Source organism: Nelumbo lutea, chromosome 1 (genome assembly GCF_056320005.1).
Source record: "Nelumbo lutea isolate HS-2025 chromosome 1, American lotus-T2T, whole genome shotgun sequence".
NCBI lineage: Eukaryota > Viridiplantae > Streptophyta > Magnoliopsida > Proteales > Nelumbonaceae > Nelumbo > Nelumbo lutea.
This window is the reverse complement of record NC_142684.1, coordinates 144,788,871-144,811,567: the sequence shown is the minus strand read 5'-3', so window position 1 is coordinate 144,811,567 and position 22,697 is coordinate 144,788,871. Positions and strand designations below refer to the sequence as shown.

General features: G+C 38.9%; 1 pseudogene; it reads right to left on the bottom strand.

Moving 5' to 3' along the window:
• Nucleotides 1-22,697, bottom strand: part of LOC148878126 (cysteine-rich receptor-like protein kinase 25) — a 32,981-nt pseudogene that overhangs the window by 1,181 nt on the left and 9,103 nt on the right.

Sequence of the window (22,697 nt, the reverse complement as noted above, 5' to 3'; positions counted from 1 at the left end):
AGTACGACAATGAGCCCGAAGTCGGAGCAAGTTCGTAGTCAGGCCCATTTCACAATTTAAGCCCAACTCGCAGAAGTACCTTGAAGCAGCCCAAGTTTTAAAGCAGCCCAACTCGAACTCAAGAGTTAAGAGTCCGAATTTCAAATGTAATCTCTAAGGAGAGAGTCTTATCAGATCTAAATTCTTTAATGTAATCGTAGAGAGATAAGAAGATTGATATTAGAGCATTAGATAAGAGATAGGATAGGATTAGTTCAAAGAAGATAAGATCAAGACTCCCTAAAGATAAGATGATGTCCTACAAGGAGTTGGAAAACAGCCCTCTCCTTTGGCTATATAAAGAGGGGGGCAAACCAGCTCTACAATCACTCAATCATCTAGCAATCAAGCATCAAGCAACTCAAGAAGATCAGTTCGGCCATGGAGAAGCAAAGCATGGAGATTGCGCAGGTCATGAGCAGCTAAGCTTCTTTTTCTGGTTCAAGGGGGGAGGTTCGATTGTGCCATTGTGAGGTTCTGTACTTACTTTATTTTCTTTCTTTTTAATTCAAGTATTCATTGGTTCTTGTGCACATTTTTATTGGATGTTAATGTTAATTAGTCTGACAAACTGAATTAATGTTGAATTTCCTACTGCTATCCATGATTTCAGTGATCCGTAATTGTCACGAATAATGGTACAAGTAGCAATTAGGTTGATATCTTTTTGGGTCAATTGTTCGTGATAGCCTTTGACCAATGTTTTAACATGGTTCAACCTAAAAGAATCGATGGAACAAATTTCAGTAATTGCAGCTATCTTAATTATTGTCATTTTGGTTTAACTGTTTTTACAAATCTTAATGCTATCATTGTTTAACATGGAACGCTATCATACCCAATTGAGTGGTGATAAGTGTTGATCGAATGTTGGGTTTGGTCAACTAAATTAGGAAAACACAAGGTTTATTATGGCTATCCTAATAAATCTAAGGTTAAATGCTTGAATTGCGAGAATGCTGAAGTGTACCTAGGATCGATGGTCAATCAATTCAACCTGAACCCTTTAACCAGAATTCGGTAAGACTGATTTTCTCTTGTTTGTTTAGTTTGTTATTCTTTTAATTTTAGTTATTAAATTTCCCCACACAATTACTTTACCCATTCGGCTAAGAGATTATTGATTTGCTCCTTGTGGGATTCGACCTAGAACCACTTTTACTGCAAATATTTTATTGTGGGACTAGTACTAATTTTGAGGGCTTCGACAAACCCGTCACCAGCTCCTAATCTAATTAGGAAGTTTCCAAATCTAAATATCATTTAGATCTTAGACTCTCTGGGTGGGTTGGGTGTGGGCCCAATCCTATCAGCTGATCTTATCTCAGAATTCGCCCCTTAAAGACTAATCAAATTAGACCAGTTCAAAATGGGCTTAAGGCCCATTTAGGGTTATGTATTCATCAAGCCTTCCAAACTGCTGCCCAATTGGGCTTCCTTGTATGGCGTGGGACCCAAACATTGATCTACACATCAGCCACATGGGTTCAGCCCAGCCTTTATTACAAGGCATGGCTGAATACACTGTTATGGACAGTGCACCCCCTAAAACCCATCAGAAGGGCTCTATGGGCCCAACACTTAACCTAAGTGGTCCTTGGGCCAAGCCACCTTGTAACACCCAGGGACTGTGGGCAAATGCAAGATTAGCCCATCAGGTATTATCCTCAATGGCCTTACACTTAACCTCTCAGCCCATAATGATCATACACTGCCCGACAAGAGAAGACCTTTCCCTCGGCTGCAAGGAACAGTGTTGCACTCTCTCAAATATGGATCCCGGGAATTAAAACCTTTTTGCAAATATTTCGAAACCATAATATATATACTTTTATATCACCAATCATTACCTTTGTCCGACAAAGGGGCTGATCCTGTCACTATGATCACCCACTCAGATGAATTCTCAGACTGTCCCAACATACCCAGGTTTTAACCCCCGCTAAGGATCTCACTGATTGGTACATCAAATACAGCTCAATCCGACACCTAGTGCAGTATCATAATCGAGTCTAGGGGTCGGGTGTAACTTTCAGTTTTGCCCATCAATCTCCAAGGTCCAGGGCAATACTGAAAATCTGGTCCAGTTCAAAGATTCAATTAATCCTACATTATATGTGCCTAGGGTCTCATATTGGCAGCTGAGACAGGCCACCCCAATCGACTTGGTGGCACCATAGTGTCAGCCTTGTCAGGATAGGTCTCCCCAGACCAACCCACTGGTTGTGAAAAATCTAAACAAACATGAGTCTCATTATGTATCCAGTTTAAGGGTATTACACAAAAACATATCAAGGGAACATGAATCAAATATGCACTTTTATTCATTTACAATAAACTCATAAAGTACATCATTTTGATTGAAACTAAGGCATACAAAACTGTCTAACAGCTCCCACTTGCACTTAGGTCCAATCAGGTACTAGCCGGAGTCCCATGCTTTCCACGTGTTTCATAAACACTTTCTGTGTCAGTGGCTTAGCCAATGGGTCTACCACATTCTCTGCTGATGCTACCTCTTAACATCATGCTCCCATAGGTCCAGTGTTGTCATACAACAGTGAAATGGGTGATGTGTTGAATTCCAAATTCAGGAATGAACACCTTCATTCATAAGGCGGCCTCACTTACGGAAATGCGCTCGGCTTGGGTTGTGGACTATTAATTTGCAACTTAGGACCCCTGTTTGCTGATACTCAGGAAACAACACACGATCTTATCGTGAAAACATATCCAGATGTAGACTTTCTATCATCTGGATCCAACTGGAAATCGGCATTTGTATACCCTTGGATCTGTAGTGAGCTACCATCGAATACTAAACAAAACTCTTTTGTCCTTCGAAGGTACTTAAGAATGTTTTTTACAGCAGTCCAGTGCTCCTTCCCTGGGTTGTCCTGAAATCTGCTTACTACACTCACTGCCTGAGCAATGTCAGGACGAGTGCACAGCATGGCATACATGATGCTCCCTACGGCAAAGGCATAGGGAACGTCTCTCATGCCATCAATCTCCTCAGAAGTCTTGGGAGACATCTTCTTGGGGAGAGTGACTCCGTGCCTGAAAGGAACATTTCCTTTCTTAGAGTTTTCCATGCTGTATCTTTTGACTATTTTGTCAATGTAGGCAGATTGGGATAATCCTATTATCCGCTTCAATCTATCTCTATAGAGTCGAACACCCAGTATATAGGAGGCCTCTCCAAGATCTTTCATGGAGAATTGCTGTGAAAACCATACTTTCATGGTAGACAACATTCCTACATCATTCCCAATGAGTAGAATGTCATCTACATACAGAACCAAGAAGGTAACCTTATCTCCATTGTACTTCCTGTAAACACAGGGTTCATCCAGATTCTGCTTGAAGTCAAACAATTTGACGGTAGAGTCAAAACGGATGTTCCAACTTCTAGAAGCTCGCTTAAGTCCATAAATGGATCTATTAAGTTTACATACCAGGTTTTCCTGACCCGCAGCTATGAAGCCTTGCGGCTACTGCATATAGATATCTTCAGTAAGATCTCCATTCAGGAATGCATTTTTGGCATCCATTTGCCAAATCTCATAATCATGGTATGCTGCTACAGCTAGCAGGATCCTAATGGATTTAAGCATGGCCACACGTGAAAAGGTTTCCTCATAATCGATGCCCCCTTTCTGAGTGTACCCCTTTCGCCACCAGACGAGCTTTGAAGGTCTCAACCTTACAATCGGGGCCCTTCTTCCTCTTGTAAATCCATTTGCAACCGATTGCTTTTACCCCAAAGGGCGGATCTACTAGAGTCCAAACTCCATTGGTCTCCATTGAGTCCATCTCTGCTATCATGGCCTCCACCCACTTCTGGGAATCTATGTCCAACATAGCTTCTGCGTAAGTCATGGGATCCTCCTCACTAGTCAAGGTTTCCACCAGGTAACTATCTTGGTCATAATCATAATGGACTGGTGGCATGGATACAAGAGTGGATCTTCTAGGTTGGTCACTGCCTGGAACTTGTGAGACATCTCCCACTGCTCCTGAGCTCTCCTCATCAAGAACAATTTCCTGACGATGGGTGTCCAAGATATAATCGGTCTCCAAGAATTGGACATTTTGACTGCAGAACACTTTCTACTCACTTGGGTCATAGAAAAGGTAACCTACAGAGCCTTTTGGGTAGCCTACAAATAGGCAACGACTGGTCTTGGATTCCAACTTGTCTGCACTCGTTCTTTTAACGTGTGCTGGACAACCCCAAATCTTCAAGTGTCTGACACTTGGTCTCTTTCCGGTCCAAAGTTCAAATGGAGTGTTCGGAACCAATTTGATTGGAACCCGATTCAGCACGTAAATCGTAGTGTCTAATGCATAACCCCAAAAGGATGTGGGTAACTCTGAGTGTATGAGAAGTGACCGGACCATATCCAATAAGGTCCTATTCCTCCTCTCTGAAACACCGTTAAGTTGTGGTGTGGCAGGAGGAGCTAATTGTGATACTATCCCATTGTCCTTTAAGTAGTCCCTGAACTCATCAGAGAGATACTCATCACCTCGATCAGATCGAAGGGCTTTAATTTCTCTCCCCAACTGTTTCTCGACCTCTTGTCTAAACTCTTTGAACTTTTCAAAGGATTCAGACTTGTGTCTCATTAGGTACACGTAACCATATCGTGAAAAATCATCTGTGAAGGTGATGAAATACACATGTTGATTTTGTGTCCTAACACTCAGGGGACCACATACATCAGTATGTATTAGGTCAAGCGTGCCTGTACATCTTTTAGGCTTACCGTTAAATGGTCATTTCGTCATCTTGCCTTGCAGGCAAGGCTCACAGGTGGGAAGATGCTCTATAGTTAGAAAATCCAAAGGACCATCCTATACCAACCTTGTGATTCGGTCAACACCGATGTGGCCAAGTCGGTAATGCCACAGACACATGGGATTAACTGTATCACGGGCTCTCTTCTTGGGGATTTCAGCCGACGTAGTTTTGGTTATGTTAGTTTCTAGAGAAGGATGTAGAACATAGAGACCATTCTCCAGTTCCCCATATGCAATGAATATGTTGTTTCTTTTAATAGTAATCATATTACTAAAGAAGACAGAATAACCATCTGCACATAGTTTAGAAACAGAAATCAAATTTCTTCTTAAGTTTTGTACATAAGGACAATCTTTCAGTACAACTTTTCCTTCTCTAAAAATTAACTCCACGGTTCCTATTGCCACGGCTACAACAGTTGCAGTAGTCTCCAAGTAGAGAGTGACTTCTCCTTCTCCTTCACTCAGCCTTCTGCTTACCTTGAACCCCTGTAGTGAGTTACACGCATGAGTTGAAGCCCCGAAGTCAATACACTAGGACGCAGAAGCTACCAATAAGTTGGTTTCTATAACACAAGTTTCGAAATTACCTTTCTTGGATTCCAGGTAGGCAGGACAATTCCGTTTCCAGTGGCTGGTCTTCTTGCAGAAGTGATAGGCATCCGATGTTTTGTCATTCTTTTGCCTTTTGCCCTTAGTGACTTTCTTCTGAGACTTCTTTGCCTTCCTCTTTCTCTTGCCCATTTTGCTAGCTTCAACAAGCATAACTACAGGCTCATCCTTTTTAATCAGTTCTTCAGCTCTTTGCAACATATTGCTGAGCTCTTGTAAGCTGACATTCAGCTTGTTCATGTTATAGTTCATGATGAACGGATTAAAGGAAGGAGGCAAAGAATTAAGGATAGCATCTATCTGGGTTGCGAGGTCCAGCCTGGATCCAAGAGCCTCTAGTTCATTGATGTAACCCATCATCCGAAGACAATGGTCGTGAACTTGTTGGCCCTTGGACATTTGAGTGGTCATGAACTGCTTCAAGAGCTTTTTCCGAATAGAACGATTCTGCTCTTCATACATCGTCCTCAGGCTGTCCAATATGTCCTTGGCAAGTTCGATCTGATCGAACTGCCTCTGTATTGGGTTGTCCAAGGAGGCAATGATGTAACACCGGGCTAAGGAGTTTTTCCCCTCCCATTTTTGATAGTCTCTCCTTTGGGCCTCTGAAGCCCTGTCTCCCAGACGCTCCGGGGCAGGATTCTTTGCCACTTTGTCCAGCTTTTCTGAAGCTAGGACCAGCATAAGGTTCCTGTACCATTCGGCGTAGTTTGGGCCCTTAAGCTTGTTGTCATCAAGAAGCTTTGCAAAAGATCCGTTTTCCATTTTCTGATAAAAGAGCAAACATCAGTCCACAACCTAATTTGATTCATGTTCATTTCATAGATATGGCTTTTAATCTACGATCAATTTCCATTTAGTCATCTCTGAGATTTCCCTCCTTTCTCAGTGATGAAGACTATGGGTTGTCTCTGGAAATGTGGGAAATCACATAGGGTACATGGAGCCAACTGTTTCAGCTACATAACCCCACCACCTTTCTATGAAGGATCATATCCACTCATCATATGAGTTTTCTCTTTGGCCTCAGTCAAACAAGGTTCAGAGCCGTTTTTAGGTAAATCTTTCTGTCCAGTGAGTGCTTTCTCATCATATTCGTGAACGCCAAGGTACCGTGAGAGAGTTCCCATTTTCTGGTGAAGCCCCTCCCACATCGGTCTATGACGCCCCCATCATCTTATGAAACACTCAGACAAGCCCAACAGCAAATGGATAGCCCATTATTTGGTGCGTCTCCTCATTACTGAAGGACCCATCCTCATGCTAATGATGAAAGGCCTTTAGAGAGTTTATCATATGAATCTCCCTATCACATGCACTCATATTAGCTGGAGGGAACAAATAATTATGCCCTTAGTTTGATTTAGGTCAAACCAAAGTGGCTCCCACTGACTTTCATAATGCCAGATTTCGGTGGGCCATAAATTGGCTAGGGTTCCGCACGTAACCTCTCAATGAGGTGTGGGGCCTACCACTAAGGGAGGTCATCCAATGACCAAAAGGGACACCATGGCAATGGTGTGCATTCAGCCATGGTGTGTGCAAGAGCCACTATCGAATGAGCATGGGCCAAGTACTTATGGCCCATGTACGCAACACATCACACATTCATACATCTCATGCAGGGATAAATTGATCCAATCAATTAATTATCTGTAAGGCCCATTGGAAGCCCATTAAAATTCCATAATATTAACCATTAATATTATCTAGGTATATGGGCTGAATTAGGCTGAATTAGGGTTACCCAGTTCGGCCCATATAGCTTTATCCTTTAAAGTGGGCTTTTAGCAGTTTTAACTATTTAAAACTGGGCCTTTACAGGCTGGGCCGAATTAACCATTTAATTAAAACCAAAGATTGCGGAATAAAGGGGGCAAATTTCAAAAATTTTTCTTTCCCTTCAACTCGGAATCGAATTCCCATTTAGAAAATCTTATTTTCAATGATCATTCTTGAACCACAAACTGAACCAGATCTGAACCAAAAGGAGGAGAGAGAGAGATAATACCTGATACAGAGAAATAATATCTCTCAATGGAGGTGTTCACGCCCAAGGTAGAAACCAAAATCTGCTCCCACTGAAGATGGCACAGTGCAAGGTGGAGCAGAATCAGTAGTGTCCTTCCTAAGAACTTGATTCTTCTCAAGAATCACCTGGACGGCTAGTGAATACAACTCCTACCAATCTTTTTCTCCAAAAGATTGGAATCAAGATCCACTCTTGATTTCTCCCAAGCAATGGAGATCAAACTGCTATAGGCGACGACTGTAGGAAGGAGGCGGTTAAAGAAAATTTGCAGGGTGCAGAATTCTCTCCTCTATGATCTCAGCTCTAAAGACTAGACTTGTGTATGTTGGATGTTGTTTTTAAAGGCTGCCGCCCCCTCTTCCTTTTATAGACTCAAAGGGATCAACTCCTATTCCCATTAGGAGTTGCTAACCCAAATCATATGTGAATTAGAAGTCCCTTTAAGATAAGGGATAATCCTTATCTTATCTGTAGATTAGATCAGTCAGCTCCTAATCTAATTAGGAAGTTTCCAAATCTAAATATCATTTAGATCTTGAACTCTCTGAGTGGGTAGGGTGTGGGCCCAATCCTATTAGCTGATCTTATCTTAGAATTTGCCCCTTAAAGACTAATCAAATTAGCGCAGTTCGAAATGGGCTTAAGGCCCATTTAAGGTTATGTATTCATCAAGCCTTCCAAACTGCTGCATAGTTGGGCTTCCTTGTATGACGTGGGACCCAAACATTGATCTACACATCAGGCACATGGGTTCAGCCCAGCCTTTGTTACAAGGCCTGGCCGAATACATTGTTATGGACAGTGCACCCCCTGAAACCCATCAGATGGGCTCTATGGGCCCAACACTTACCCTAAGTGGTCCCTGGGCCAAGCCACCTTGTAACACCCAGGGACTGTGGGCAGATGCAAGATTAGCCCATCAGGTATTATCCTCAATGGCCTTACACTTAACCTCTCAACCCATAATGATCATACACTGCCTGACAAGAGAGGACCTCTCCCTCGGCTGCAAGGAACAATGTTGCACTCTCTCAAATATGGATCTCGGGAATTAAAACCTTTTTGCAAACATTTCGAAACCATAATATATATACTTTTATATCTCATATAAAATATGTTTTGCGAAACAAATCTCAACGATTGAAATTGGATACCGGTAGTTTTGGTTTCCATCAGTGAGAGTGCATCCCCGAACATTACCTTTGTCCGACAAAGGGGCTGATCCTGTCACTATGATCACCCACTCAGATGAATTCTCAGACTGTCCCAACATACCCAAGTTTTGACCACCGCTAAGGATCTCACTGATTGGTACATCAAAGACAGCCCAATCCGACACCTAGTGCAATATCATAATCGAGTCTAGGGGTCGGGTGTAACTTTCCAGTTTTGCCCATCAATCTCCAAGGTCCAGGGCAATACTGGAAATCTGGTCCAGTTCAAAGATTCAATTAATCCTACACTGTGTGTGCCTAGGGTCTCACCCCGGTAGCTGAGACAAGCCACCCCAACCGACTTGGTGGCACCACAATGTCAGCCTTGTCAAGATAGGTCTCCCCAGACCGACCCACTAGCTGTGAACATTCTAAACTAACATGAGTCTCATTAAGTGTCCAGTTTAAGGGTATTACACAGAAACATACCAAGGGAACATGAATCAAATTTGCACTTTTATTCATTTACAATAAACTCATAAAGTACATCATTTTGATTGAAGCTAAGGGCATACAAAACTGTCTAACAATGTGGCCTCAAAGTACTGCCGGATGTAGTAAAAATGTGCTGAAAGCATAAGCATCATAACTAAAACAAAGGCAGTAAGCCCCTCAGATTTACTAAAACAATGTCAAATTGTGCCCGAAATGCCATTGGATCTGGACTCCCACATTCTCACAGGCCCATTCTAGATAAATGGGCTTGACCCCCTAGGCTTGTACATCAAAATTCATACATTCTGAAAAGAACAAAGCAGGGAGGCCCATTTGAGGATCACCCACTAGTCTAAACTCTAAAGCCCAAGCTAGACCCACTGATATGGGTGAGACTCTGGAAGTCCACATCTACTTAGAAACTAGAAACAAGACGTGTACAACGGGCTAAAGACTTCAATCTCTAGTAGATCGGGATTCTTTTTCTAATAAGTCTGGTGCATGTGCACTGTGGAACGGGATCTGCTCCTCACACATGTGTGCATCACAGGCACATCCACTGTGCATTGGGAACACCTCCCGTGAATAATAACTTATAAGTACGGGAGATGTTCCCAATGCATGGTAGGATGTGCATGTGATTACTTTGGTCTTTTCAAACCCTCTTCCTCTCTCTCTCTCTCTCTCTCTCTCTCTATCTTCATACTATTGGTTGTTGAAACTTAAAGTGAGCTTATCTTATAGGCCCAGGACTGGTACACTAACTAGGCTACAGCCATCGCTATTCAATGAAGCCCAAGTAGCCTCAACTTTTGGGGTCATGGTGTCCACTTGCACAGGGTAGGTTTTTCTTTTGGGAATGGCTCAGGTCAGGTGTATATATGGTTATGGTTGGAGGATGTGGTTCTGGTACTGCAAGCAGTGGTGAAGTTGTTTGCACAAAATGCCAAAATTCTGGTATTTAAGACCCTTAACAATTTCTCCTGACTAGGGCATTCCAAAACTCTGAATGCATTTAGTTAAGCAGCTTGTTCAGTAACTGATATTTGGGCTCTTGTTCTTTTTCTTTATTAACCTCTGGTTTTTATGAAAGAGTAACTTAGTGATCTGATCTTTTTCAGTTACTATCTATTGATGAACTTAAAAGAGTGAAATGAAATGACAGAACAGGATACAGTTGGCCGACCTCATATAATTGCAACAAGCTTTGTTGAATTGAGTTGGGTAGTAGTACCCTTTAGGCCATGGCTTTGAACCAGTCATGGCTGAGAGCAGAAGGTCCATTAAAAGTGTTTACCTTTTGTTATTAGTTGAGTTGAGTTGAGTTGACCGACCTCATATCATTTTTCAGTTCATCAGCCAGCCATCTTATTTTGATCTTATGTAGAGGAGCTGAATGATCATGTGTATATAGACACACTTTTTCTGCATGCTTGAGGGTTGTTCACTCTCTCTCTCTCTCTCTTATATATATATATATATATATATACACTTAATACATTTTCTCTTTGTCATAGTTTAATTACATTGATTTGGGCTAAGATTTGCTTCAGTTATGAATTTGATTCGTCTAATCATAGTTTAATTACATTTCATTTAATGATTCATATTTGAGTGAATGGTTTAGATAATCTATGAACTATGTGCTCAACTTACTTGTTCTTATCAATCTAGCATTGAGGGACACACCTCAAGAAAGACCGAATATTGAGGGCCACACCATAGATGGGCTTTCTTTGTTGCACCATCTGATTTTGATTCCCTTGAATTTTTTTTTTCTAGGGCATCAAAAAGAAAACAATCTCAAACAAATCGAGTGCAGCAAGTCCCAAATTCTCAATTAAATAGGGAAGTTGAAGAAAGAGGTGGCAAGAGGTATACTTGTTAATGAAGATCCTCAAAAGGTGATGGGTGATGAAGCACTTGGTCATGGATGGTACAAAATATCCTTAAAATCAATAATGATTAATGACTTATTTTTGTTGAGGAAATGTTGTAATATGGTAATTCTTGGAGATGCACTTAGATCTCACATTGCATGGGTAAAATCAATGGTAATGTATAATGCATATATATAAAACTCTTACATTATTTAATTTATATATCTAACTATTGGCATCAATCCTTATGTATTCATTTTTGTTGAGCATGACAGGCTGAAGATTATGATCCAAAGCGAAGGTTGTGAGTATGATGCACGTGCATATAATCAACTATCTAGACGCAATGAGGATAATTGTGTTAATTCTCTTTTCCGTTTTTTTTGGTGGTGAAAAAAAATTTATTAAAAGTGTGTATTGAACCAAGACTACTATGAATATTTTGTATAAGTTTGTATAGGTTTAATCATATAGTAATAGGTGAAATTATTTATTTTTTCTAATGGCTTTCATCAAAAGCTCAAATGAGAAATACACTTTTAGCAACGGTTTGATATTTTGTGACGATCATTCTACAACAGACCTATTAGTGCTTTTTTGTATCTATACTTTTATATAATGAAGTATACTTTTTTGTATCTATACAAAAAAGCACTAAGGAGAAACCATGGACTTAATCTCCTTCTTCCCTTACCTCTTCCCAGCCATTCAATGTAGTCACGTGGCAGCTCTCTCCTTTTCACTAGAGTCTGACTCCAACTCCCTCTCTCTCTCATGTTCCTAATCACTTATCCAACCCCCTGCTAAAATTTCTCTTAAACTATTTCTCTCACTCAAAATTCCTCCTAAACACCTCTTAATCTATTTTACACGCCCAATCCAACAACTTTGCACCACTGTCCCCTATTTTCTTTTAAATTATCTTTGATTATCTCTAATTCCTATTTATTTCCTAAATTATCTATAATTTAAGAAATGCTTTCTCTCCTAAGTTATCACTAATTCCTATGTATCCTCTCTAATAATTTTAATTTATATCTATCTAATAAAAGTTTAAAGTAAAATTTTTAATAATTATTTAAATATTATAAAAAAACTATGTAATAAATTTAAAAAACTCATAAAAAATACAAAAATTTGAAATAGATTTGATATTGTTCATATTATTAATAACTTTATATTTTTATGAAATTCATAATGAAATTATGTAATGACAATGTAAATTACATTTTATAAATAAAAAAAAATTCAATAAAAATTTATTTAAATTTTATTGAACTAATAAAAATAAAAAAATAAAAAAATAGTATATAAATATTTCAAGAACTAAATATTTTAAATAAAAACTATTAAAAATAGATAAATAATTATATATTAAAATATTAAATATTATGTAATAACTTTAAAATAAATAAAGTTTAAATAATAAAATATTTTAAACATTTTATTATATTTATTTTTTAATTATTATATTTAATGTTTTTTAGTTATTTATTGTATTTTTGCCATAAATTTATTTTCAACAATTGTTTATTTTTGCTATAAATTATCAATAATTATTGGAGATTAAATTATTATTATTTTTTGGAGATTAGACTATTAACTTAGCTGAAATTAGGAGCATTAATAGGTTGGTTCAACTCCATTGCAAATTATTTGGCCAATCGAATTGACCTGGTCGAGTTTGGGAGTTGGTCACCCGAAACTAACCAACCATTAGTGAAAACCAGCCAACTTGAGTTGTATCAGTTTGAGCCGGTTTTCAATTTAGATGGTGATTCAAAAGGTTTAAAAAATTATAGTGGTATTATTAAAAAATTAAATTAAAAAATGAAATTTATAACGTAAAATATTTAAGACTAAGAAATATGAAAAATTTTCCACTTTCCTATATTGAAAATATTAATATATATCTATGGTCAAGTCAATTCAATTTTGGTCTATTTACAAATGGCCAAACCGAAACTAACCCAACCTGGTTATATTGGGAAATTATTGAACTGAAGCCTATCAAAAATATTAGAAAATCGACCAACTTGGGTTAAGTTGGGATGGGTTGGTTAATTTGGTTGGTTTCATCGGTTTAATGAACAACTCTAGCTGAAATAAATTATTGTATTGTAAAAAAATATTAAAAGTAGTATATAAAATATAAGTAATTATTAATTATTTAAAAGTTAAAATCTAAAACATTGTATACTCCTATGTGTTTCTATTGTTTAACTTTTGTTTAACAAAACCTGTGCATCACACGAGTCCCTGCTAGTATTGAAAATGCCCAACATCAACAATCGACAAGTTTTGATACTCTTTAATTTGTTGGTTCACCCAAGAGATTACCCACTTTCTGTTCCATTAACCAGATTAGCTTTGCTATTCGAAAATGGTTGGTGAACTGGTGGCTATTGCTCACTAGAGGTGTCAATGGACTGGTTTTGGGTTGGACCCTATCCAAATCAAAGTTAATTTGGACGGATTGGATGAATCCATAAGATATTGAATTGGACCAGTCCAAACATAATGGTCTAAAGTATTTTTTGGATTGGGTTGGACTTAGTCAATTCAAAAAAGATTTATATTGGATTGGGTCAGATTGAACCAATATCTGGTCCATTGATAGAATATAAGAACACAAAGGCATCAATGGAACAGGTCTGGATTGGAACCAATCTAAATTAAAATCAATTTGAACAGATTTGATAGTCTAGACACATTAAATTATACTGGTCCATGAATTAATTCAACTGAGAGAATATGAAAAGTGAAGAATTCATGGAGGAAAATTTACACACCTAAAACGTAAGGGAAGTTTGCATAAAGAGGATTGAATTATTGTTGACAATTTCAAACAAGAGTGGTTGCTTATCATGGAAAATTTAAGTAGATTTTGAGAGAAGCCAAAACTCAGATCAGCTGTTTTTTTTTTTTTTTTTTGAAAGTTTTATAATTTTCTGTATATCTAAAATATTAAAGATTTTTTGTGTTTTTCTACAAATTTTGGGTTGAAATATATAACTATTTTGATTTTTTATCCATTATGTATTTTATGCCTAGCCTCAGTGCCTCACCAACTAAACCTATTAGTGCTTTTTTTTTTTTTTTTACACTAGTGTAAATGCATGGCAATTTAACTAGGCTATGTAAATTAATTATGCATGGCATATTTTTTCTTTAGATTTGACTTTATCTTATTTATTTTTGAGAAGTAAAATTGGAAATAAATTAAATAGTACCCACTTTATGAAGGGAATGGAGATAGGAGCCAGTTATTTGTTTGCGAGTGTGAAAGGAAGCAAGATGATGTGATACTTTATATATGAGAGAGAATTGATGTAAAAGGAAGATGATGCAAATACTGAAACTGTTTTTAGGATGCAAAATTTACACTCTCAGTGAGTGCAAATGAGACAAAAGTACAAACTTTAAAAGGAAAAATTGCTATCTAAAGAGCAAAATCAAAACAAAAAGAAAATGATGCACAGAAAATAAAAAATAACTCGAATTGTGCTTTGTACAACTTTAGCATCTAAAAGACTCTTTCTCTGCTACCCACAAGACACTACTGTCGTCTATTTGATAACATCTCTCAACGAATTTATACAAGTAGAGGTCATGTCCGGAGGTACAGCTGCAGTGTCTTTTGAGTTGGTGTGGATATTCCAGCATCAGATCGGCTTGCATCAGCGATGCTCTCAGCTTCACAAGGGACGAGTTCTATTTCCAATTTATCAGGGATTTTCAGGTTGGGGGTTCTGTCTAGAATTTGGTTTTATATATATATGTTGAGAATTTCAGGCATTTGGTTCCGATTATATGTTGAGAATTTAGATTAAATTTCTATGATCTGGCATCATGATATAGTTAATATTTTGGGACCTCATTCGGATTTCAGATGGTGGAATTTTACACAAGTATATACAATTTAAGTAACAACGTAAATTAAGAGAATCATTCAGCAATATTCCTTCTGCTGTTGTGTTTGGTATGTTACTAACTACATTCTTTCAGAGTTGGGGCAAGTACTAGAAAATATGTTGGAGTTAGAGCCAGAATTAGTGGACCTGTATACTTGATCGGGTCCACCTAATCATCAAATGAATAGACCGTTTCGTAGAAGTAGATTCAATTCTATACACTATACTTGGCTTGAGAAATGTAATTTGATTAATTTTTTTTAATGAGATAACGGTTGAACATTCATGATGGATCTCACAAATTGAATGGCTTTGATTACTAAAAGTATACTCACAGTTTATGTCAGTTCACATAGTATCTGAAGTACATGGGTACCTAATTATAACACATTCAGTTTAAATCTCACACACACACACTATGGTCGTCGAATTTCATGTTTATACATGAGAATTTTAATTCTAAACCAACCAGATTATACACTCACTTCCCAAACGACAGCCAAATGAAACATCAAAAAAAATCCATAGAAGCTTTTAATTATATGGAAACAATATTATACTTAAATCTAATACACAACTCATTTTATTGTTCACTGCTCTGAGAAATGTAAGTTCTAGTTAATTGTAGCCGTTTACTCTTCTTACTTATTGAACGTTCTACCGAGGGTATAAGTCAGAAACTGGAGCTTTGTCCGTAGACCAAAGAATTGGTTACATGGTAGAATTATTCAAACTACCTGCATTTGAATTGCATTCTCTCTGCCTGACCATTTTTGAAATCCAGGTGGTAGTGGAAGCGGGAGGGAGACAGAATTTCTATTAAGCATGACAACTACAGATGGCCATGTTAGGTCTATTAGCTGGATCATCTTGAACGCATAACAACCCTATGTGGATGCATCTTGTCACTTCATTCACCGGATAACAATTATTCAGAGATGAATCAATCAACTCTCTAAGTGTCCTTTCATTCCAATGTTTCCATTACTGCAATTGTTTAATTCCTGTATAATTAAATCCAATGTTACGTTACCTATGTATATATAGATAGTGTAAAACATTTAATTAATGTGTTAGCAGAAACCTGCTATAGAGATAAGAGTAATACTTACATAGCGAAGAAGGTCCTCGATGCGTTCGTATTGATAGAAACAATTATTCTGCTGACCACTCACAATCTCTAGAAGTATGACACCAAAACTAAACACGTCTGACTTTGCAGAGAATAATCCATTCATAGCATATTCTGGGGCCATATATCAACTGCGTTGTTATAACAGATGAATGATCGATCATCTACAATTTTAAAGGATAACACATTCATACTAATGTCCCAACAGTCAGTCTTAGGAGGAGCTTCTGCTATTCTATAAGTGTTAGCGTATTCTATTAAAATTGGTTTTATTATCTCCTGCTGTACATATCTTATCTTCTCTTCTTTCCTTATTGTATCCTCTTTAGGTCACCAACCTTGTCTCCCTATTGTATCCTTATTATAATTAGCTCTAATATAAATAGAGCTATAGCCTATTGAATAAAGACATAAAAAGATAAATATCTTCTCCATTCATCCTTCTTGGTTTATATCATGGTATCAAAGTCTGTGATACTTTATTGGATCCGTCCCTCCACTTGAGCTTCGCCGGTGCCCTCTCATAAGTGCACACTGTCGTTGTTAGACAGTTTTGTATGCCCTTAGCTTCAATCAAGATGATGTACTTTATGAGTTTATTGTAAATGAAGAAAAGTGCATATTTGATTCATGTTCCCTTGATATGTTTCTGTGTAATACCCTTAAACTGGACACATAATGAGACTCATGTTAGTTTAGATTGTTCACAACCAGTGGGTTGGTCTGGGGAGACCTATCCTGACAAGGCTGACACTATGGTGCCACCAAGTCGGTTGGGGTGGCCTGTCTCAGCTGCCAGGGTGAGACCCTAGGCACATATAATGTAGGATTAATTGAATCTTTGAACTGGACAGATTTCCAGTATTGCCTTGAACCTTGGATATTGATGGGCAAAACTAGAAAGTTACACCCGACCCCTACACTCGATTATGATACTGCACTAGGTGTCGGATTGGGCTGTCTTTGTTATACCAATCGGTGAGATACTTAGCGGGGGTCAAAACTTGGGTACATTGGGACAGTCTAAGAATTCATCTTAGTGGGTGATCATAGTGACAGAATCATCCCCTTCGTCAAACAAAGGTAATGATCGGGGATGCACTCTCACTAATGGAAACCAAGACTGCCAGCAGCCGATTTCAATCATTGAGATTTGTTTTGCAAAATATATTTTATATGAGATATAAAAGTATATATATTATGTTTTTGAAATGTTTGCAAATAGGTTTTAATTCCCGGGATCCATACCAGAAAGAGTGCAACACTGTTCCTTGCAGCCGAGGGAGAGGTCCTCTCTTGTCAGGCAGTGTATGATCATTATGGGCTGAGAGGTTAAGTGTAAGACCATTGAGGATAATACCTGATGTTCTAATCTTGCATCTGCCCACAGTTCCTGGGTGTTACAAGGTGTCTTGGCCCAGAGACCACTTAGGGTAAGTGCTGGGCCCAAAGAACCCATGAGATGGATTTCAGGGGGTGCATTGTTCTTAACAGTGTATTCGGCCAGGCCTTGTAACAAAGGCTGGGCCGAACCCATGTGGTTGATGTGTAGATCAATGTTAGGGTTCCACGCCATACAAGGAAGCCCAACCGGGCAGCAGTTTGGAAGGCTAAATGAATACATAACCTTAAATGGGCCTTAAGCCCATTTCGAACTGAGCTAATTTGATTAGTCACTTAAGGGTCGAATTCTGAGATGGATCAGCTGATAGGATTGGGCCCAGACCCTATCCACTTAGAGAGTCCAAGATCTGAATAAAATTTAGATCTGAAAGCCTCCTAATTAGATTAGGAGATGGTTGATCTAATTTGCAGATAAGATAAGGGTTATCCCTTATCACTTAAGGGGACTTCTAATCCAAATATGATTTGGGTTAGCAACTCCTAATGGGATTAGGAGCTGATCCCTTTGAGATTATAAAAGGAGGAGGGAGAGGCAGCCTTTAGACATGCAATACATAGATCCTTGTCTTTAGAGTAGAAATTACTAGAAGAGAGAACTCAGCACCCTGCAAATACTCTCTTGCCACCTCCTTCCTACAGCCGCCGCCTCCAGCAGTTCGATCTCCAGTTCCTGGGAGAAATCAAGATTTGATCTTGATACCAATCTTTTGGAGAAAAGATTGGTGGGAGTTGTATTCACAAGCCGTCCAGTTGATTCTTGCGAAGGGTCAAATTCTTTTGAAAGAACACTGTTGATTCTGCTCCACCCTGCACTGCGCCATCTTCAGTGGGAGTAGATTTTGGATCCTTCCTTGGTCCTGAACACCTCCATTGGGAGATATTGCTTTTCTGTATCAGGTATAATCCCTCCCTACTCCTTTTGGTTCAGATCTGGTTCAGTTTATGGTTCAAGAATGATCCTTAAAAATATGACTTTCTAAATAGGGAATTCGATTCCCAGTTGAAGGGAGAGAAACATTTTTGAAATTTTCCCCCTCATTCCACATTCTTTGGGCGTCCATGTGATGGATATCCTATCCCTTCAGTGGTATCAGAGCCATGGTTCAAATCTTGAACCATTCTGTTTCAGATTTGAACTTGCGCAAATAGGTAGAAGGCGTTCTACCCAATTTGCACAGATATGGGTTTTGGGAAATTTGTTCCCAAAATTGATGGGAAAATAATTTGAAATTAATTTTACATAATTTTGATTATTGTTTAGAATAGTTTTTTATGATTTTCTTGATTTATGGGTTGTTCGTACAAGAGGAGATTGAATTCTTGGTTTGCGCAGGGAGAACTGCAAGATTTGCAGTTTCTTGATTTATTTATTACATTTGGTCTGTAAATAATTTTTTTTTTATTTTTTAGACTCAATGTATAGGCATTCAATCTAATGTAATTATTAATAGAAATAGGATTTCTATTTATTTTTATTTTTGGATCAAAGATGGTGGCGTAGAAAGGGAAATTTCGTAGAGATTTTGCAGATGGGAGACATAGAATCTGCGATTTGCAGTTTGTGAAACTGCAATCTTTGATCTAACCTCTGTTTTGCAGGATGGATTGTGTGAATAGCCTTGATTAACTGATTCTTGATTTTCTTTTATCAGTTATTTAATTTCAGATTATTTTCTTGAATTAAAGATTTAATTAAAGATCAAACCCTAAACCCATTCAAACCAAGATTGGTTCAAACTATTTGGACCAAACCTAGGGTTTAATCAAGGCTTAAAGTCAGCCCTAATTTTTCCCACTAATGGGCCTAAGGATTGATATTTAATTAAATGGTTAATTCGGCCAAACCTGTAAAGGCCCAGTTTTAAATAGTTAAAACTGCTAAAAGCCCACTTCAAAGGATAAAGCTATATGGGCCGAACTGGGTAACCCTATTTCAGTCCATATACCTAGATAATATTAATGGTTAATATAATGGATTTAAAATGGGCTTCCAATGGGCCTTATAGATATTTAATTGATTGGATCAATTTATCCCTGCATGAGATGTTTGGATGTGTGATGTGCTGCATACATGGGCCATAAGTGCTTGGCCCATGCTTACTCGACAGTGGCTCTTGCGCACACCATGGCTGAATGCACATCATTACCATGGTGTCCCTTTTGGTCATTGGATGACCTCCCTCAGTGGTGGGCCCCACACCTTATCAAGAGGTTAGATGTGGAACCCTAGCCGATTTAAGGCCCACCGAAATCTTGCTTTATAAAAGTCAGTGGGAGCCACTTTGGTTTGACCTAAATCGAACTAGGGCGTAATTATTTGTTCCCTCCAGCTAATATGAGTGCAAGTGATAGGGAGATTCATATGATGAACTCTCTAAAGGCCTTCCATCATTAGCATGAGGATGGGTCCTTCAGTAATGAGGAAACACACCAAAAAATGGGCTATCCATTTGCTGTTGGGCTTGTCTAAGTGTTTCATAAGATGATAGGGGTGTCATAGACCGATGTGGAAGGGGCTTCATCAGAAAATGGAAACTCTCTCACGGTACCTTGGCGTTCACGAATATGATGGGTAAGCATTCACTGGACAGAAAGGTTTACTTGAAAATGGCTCTGAACCTTGTCTAACAGAGGCCAAAGGGAAAACTCATATGATGAGTGGATATGATCCTTCACAGAAAGGTGGTGGGGTTATGCAGCTGAAATAGTTGGCTCCATGCACCCTATGTGATTTCCCACATTTCCAGAGACAATCCGTAATTTCCGTCACTAAGAAATGAGGGAACTCTCAGAGATGAATAAATGGAAATGGAGCATAGATTAAAATCCATATCTATGTAATGAACATGAATCAAATTAGGTTGTGGACTGATGTTTGCTCTTTTATCAGAAAATGGAAAATGGATCTTTTGCAAAGCTTCTTGACGACAACAAGCTTAAGGGCCCAAACTATGCCGACTGGTACAGGAACCTTATGTTGGTACTAGCTTCTGAAAAGCTAGACAAAGTAGCAAAGAATCCTGCCCCGGAGTGTTCGGGCAACAGGGCTTCTGAGGCCTGAAGAAGAGACTATCAGGAATGGGAGGAGAAAAACTCCCTTGCCCGGTGTTACATCATCGCCTCCTTGGACAATCCAATACAGAGGCAGTTCGATCAGATCAAACTTACCAAGGACATATTGGACAGTCTCAGGATGATGTATGAAGAGCAGAATCATTCTACTCAACAAAAGGTCTTGAAACAGTTCATAACCGCACAAATGACCAAGGGCCAACAAGTTCACGACTACTGTTTTCGGATGATGGGATACATCAACGAACTAGAAGCTCTTGGATTCGGGCTGGACCTTGTGACCCAGATAGATGTTACCCTTAATTCTTTGCCCCCTTCCTTTAATCCATTCATCATGAACTATAACATGAACAAGCTAAATGTCAGCTTGCAAGAGCTCAGCAACATGTTGCAAAGAGCCGAAGAACTGATTAGAAAGGATGAGCCGGTAGCTATGCTTGTTGAAGCTAGCAAGACAGGCAAGAGAAAGAGGAAGGCAAAGAAGCCTCAGAAGAAAGCCACTAAGGGTAAGAAGCAGAAAAAAGACAAAGCATCGGATGCCTGTCACTTCTGCAAGAAGACCAGCCACTGGAAAAGGAACTGTCCTGCCTACCTGGAATCCAAGAAAGGTAATTTTGAATCGTGTGTTATAGAAACCAATTTATTGGTAGCTTTTGTGTCCTGGTGTATTGACTCTAGGGCTTCAACTCATGCGTGTAACTCACTGCAGGGGTTCAAGGTAAGCAGAAGGTTGAGTGAAGGAGAAGCCACTCTCTACTTGGGGACTACTGTAACCATTGCAGGCGCGGCAATAGGAACCGTGAAGTTAATTTTTAGAGAAGGAAAAATAGTAATACGGTTACCATTAAAAGAAATAACAGATTCATTGCATACGGGGAACTAGAGAATGGTCTTTATGTTCTACATCCTTCTCTAGAAACTAATATAACCAAAACTACGTTGATTGAAATCCCCAAGAAGAGAGCCTGTGATACAGTTAATCCCACGTGTCTGTGGCATTACCGACTTGGCCACATCAGTGTTGATCGAATCACAAGGTTGGTAAAGGATGGTCATTTGGATTTTCTAACTATAGAAGATCTTTCCACCTCTGAGCCTTGCCTACAAGGCAAGATGATGAAACGGCCATTTAACGATAAGCCTGAAAGATGTACAGGCACACTTGACCTAATACATACTGATGTATGTGGTCCCCTGAGTGTTAGGACATGGAATCAACACGTGTATTTCATCACCTTCACAGATGATTTATCACGATATGGTTACGTGACCTAATGAGACACAAGTCTGAATCCTTTGAAAAGTTCAAAGAGTTTAGACAAGAGGTCGAGAAACAGTTAGGGAGAGAAATTAAGGCCCTTCGATCAGATTGAGGTGGCGAGTATCTCTCTAACGAATTCAGGGACTACTTAAAGGACAATGGGATAGTATTACAATTAGCTCCTCCTGCTAGACCACAACTTAACGGTGTTTTAGAGAGGAGGAATAAGACTTGGGTATGTTGGGACAGTCTGAGAATTCATCTGAGTGGGTGATCATAGTGACAAGATCAGCCCCTTTGTCAGACAAAGGTAATGATCGGGGATGCACTCTCACTAATGGAAACAAAGACTGCCGAAAGCAGATTTCAATCGTTGAGATTTGTTTTGCAAAATATATTTTACATGAGATATAAAAGTATATATATTATGTTTTCAAAATGTTTGCAAATAGGTTTTAATTCCCGGGATCCATACCAGAGAGAGTGCAACACCATTCTTTCCAACCGAGGGAGAGGTCCTCTCTTGTCAGACAGTGTATGATCATTATAGGCTGAGAGGTTAAGTGTAAGACCATTGAGGATAATACCTGATGGGCTAATCTTGCATCTGTCCATAGTCCCTGGGTGTTACAAGGTGGCTTGGCCCAGGGACCACTTAGGGTAAGTGCTGAGCCCAAAGAACCCATGAGATGGGTTTCAGGGGGTGCACTGTACTTAACAGTGTATTCGGCCAGGCCTTGTAACAAAGGCTGGGCCGAACCCATGTGGCTGATGTGTAGATCAATGTTAAGGTCCCACGCCATACAAGGAAGCCCAACGAGGTAGCAGTTTGGAAGGCTAAATGAATACATAACCTTAAATGGGCCTTAAGCCCATTTCGAACTGGGCTAATTTGA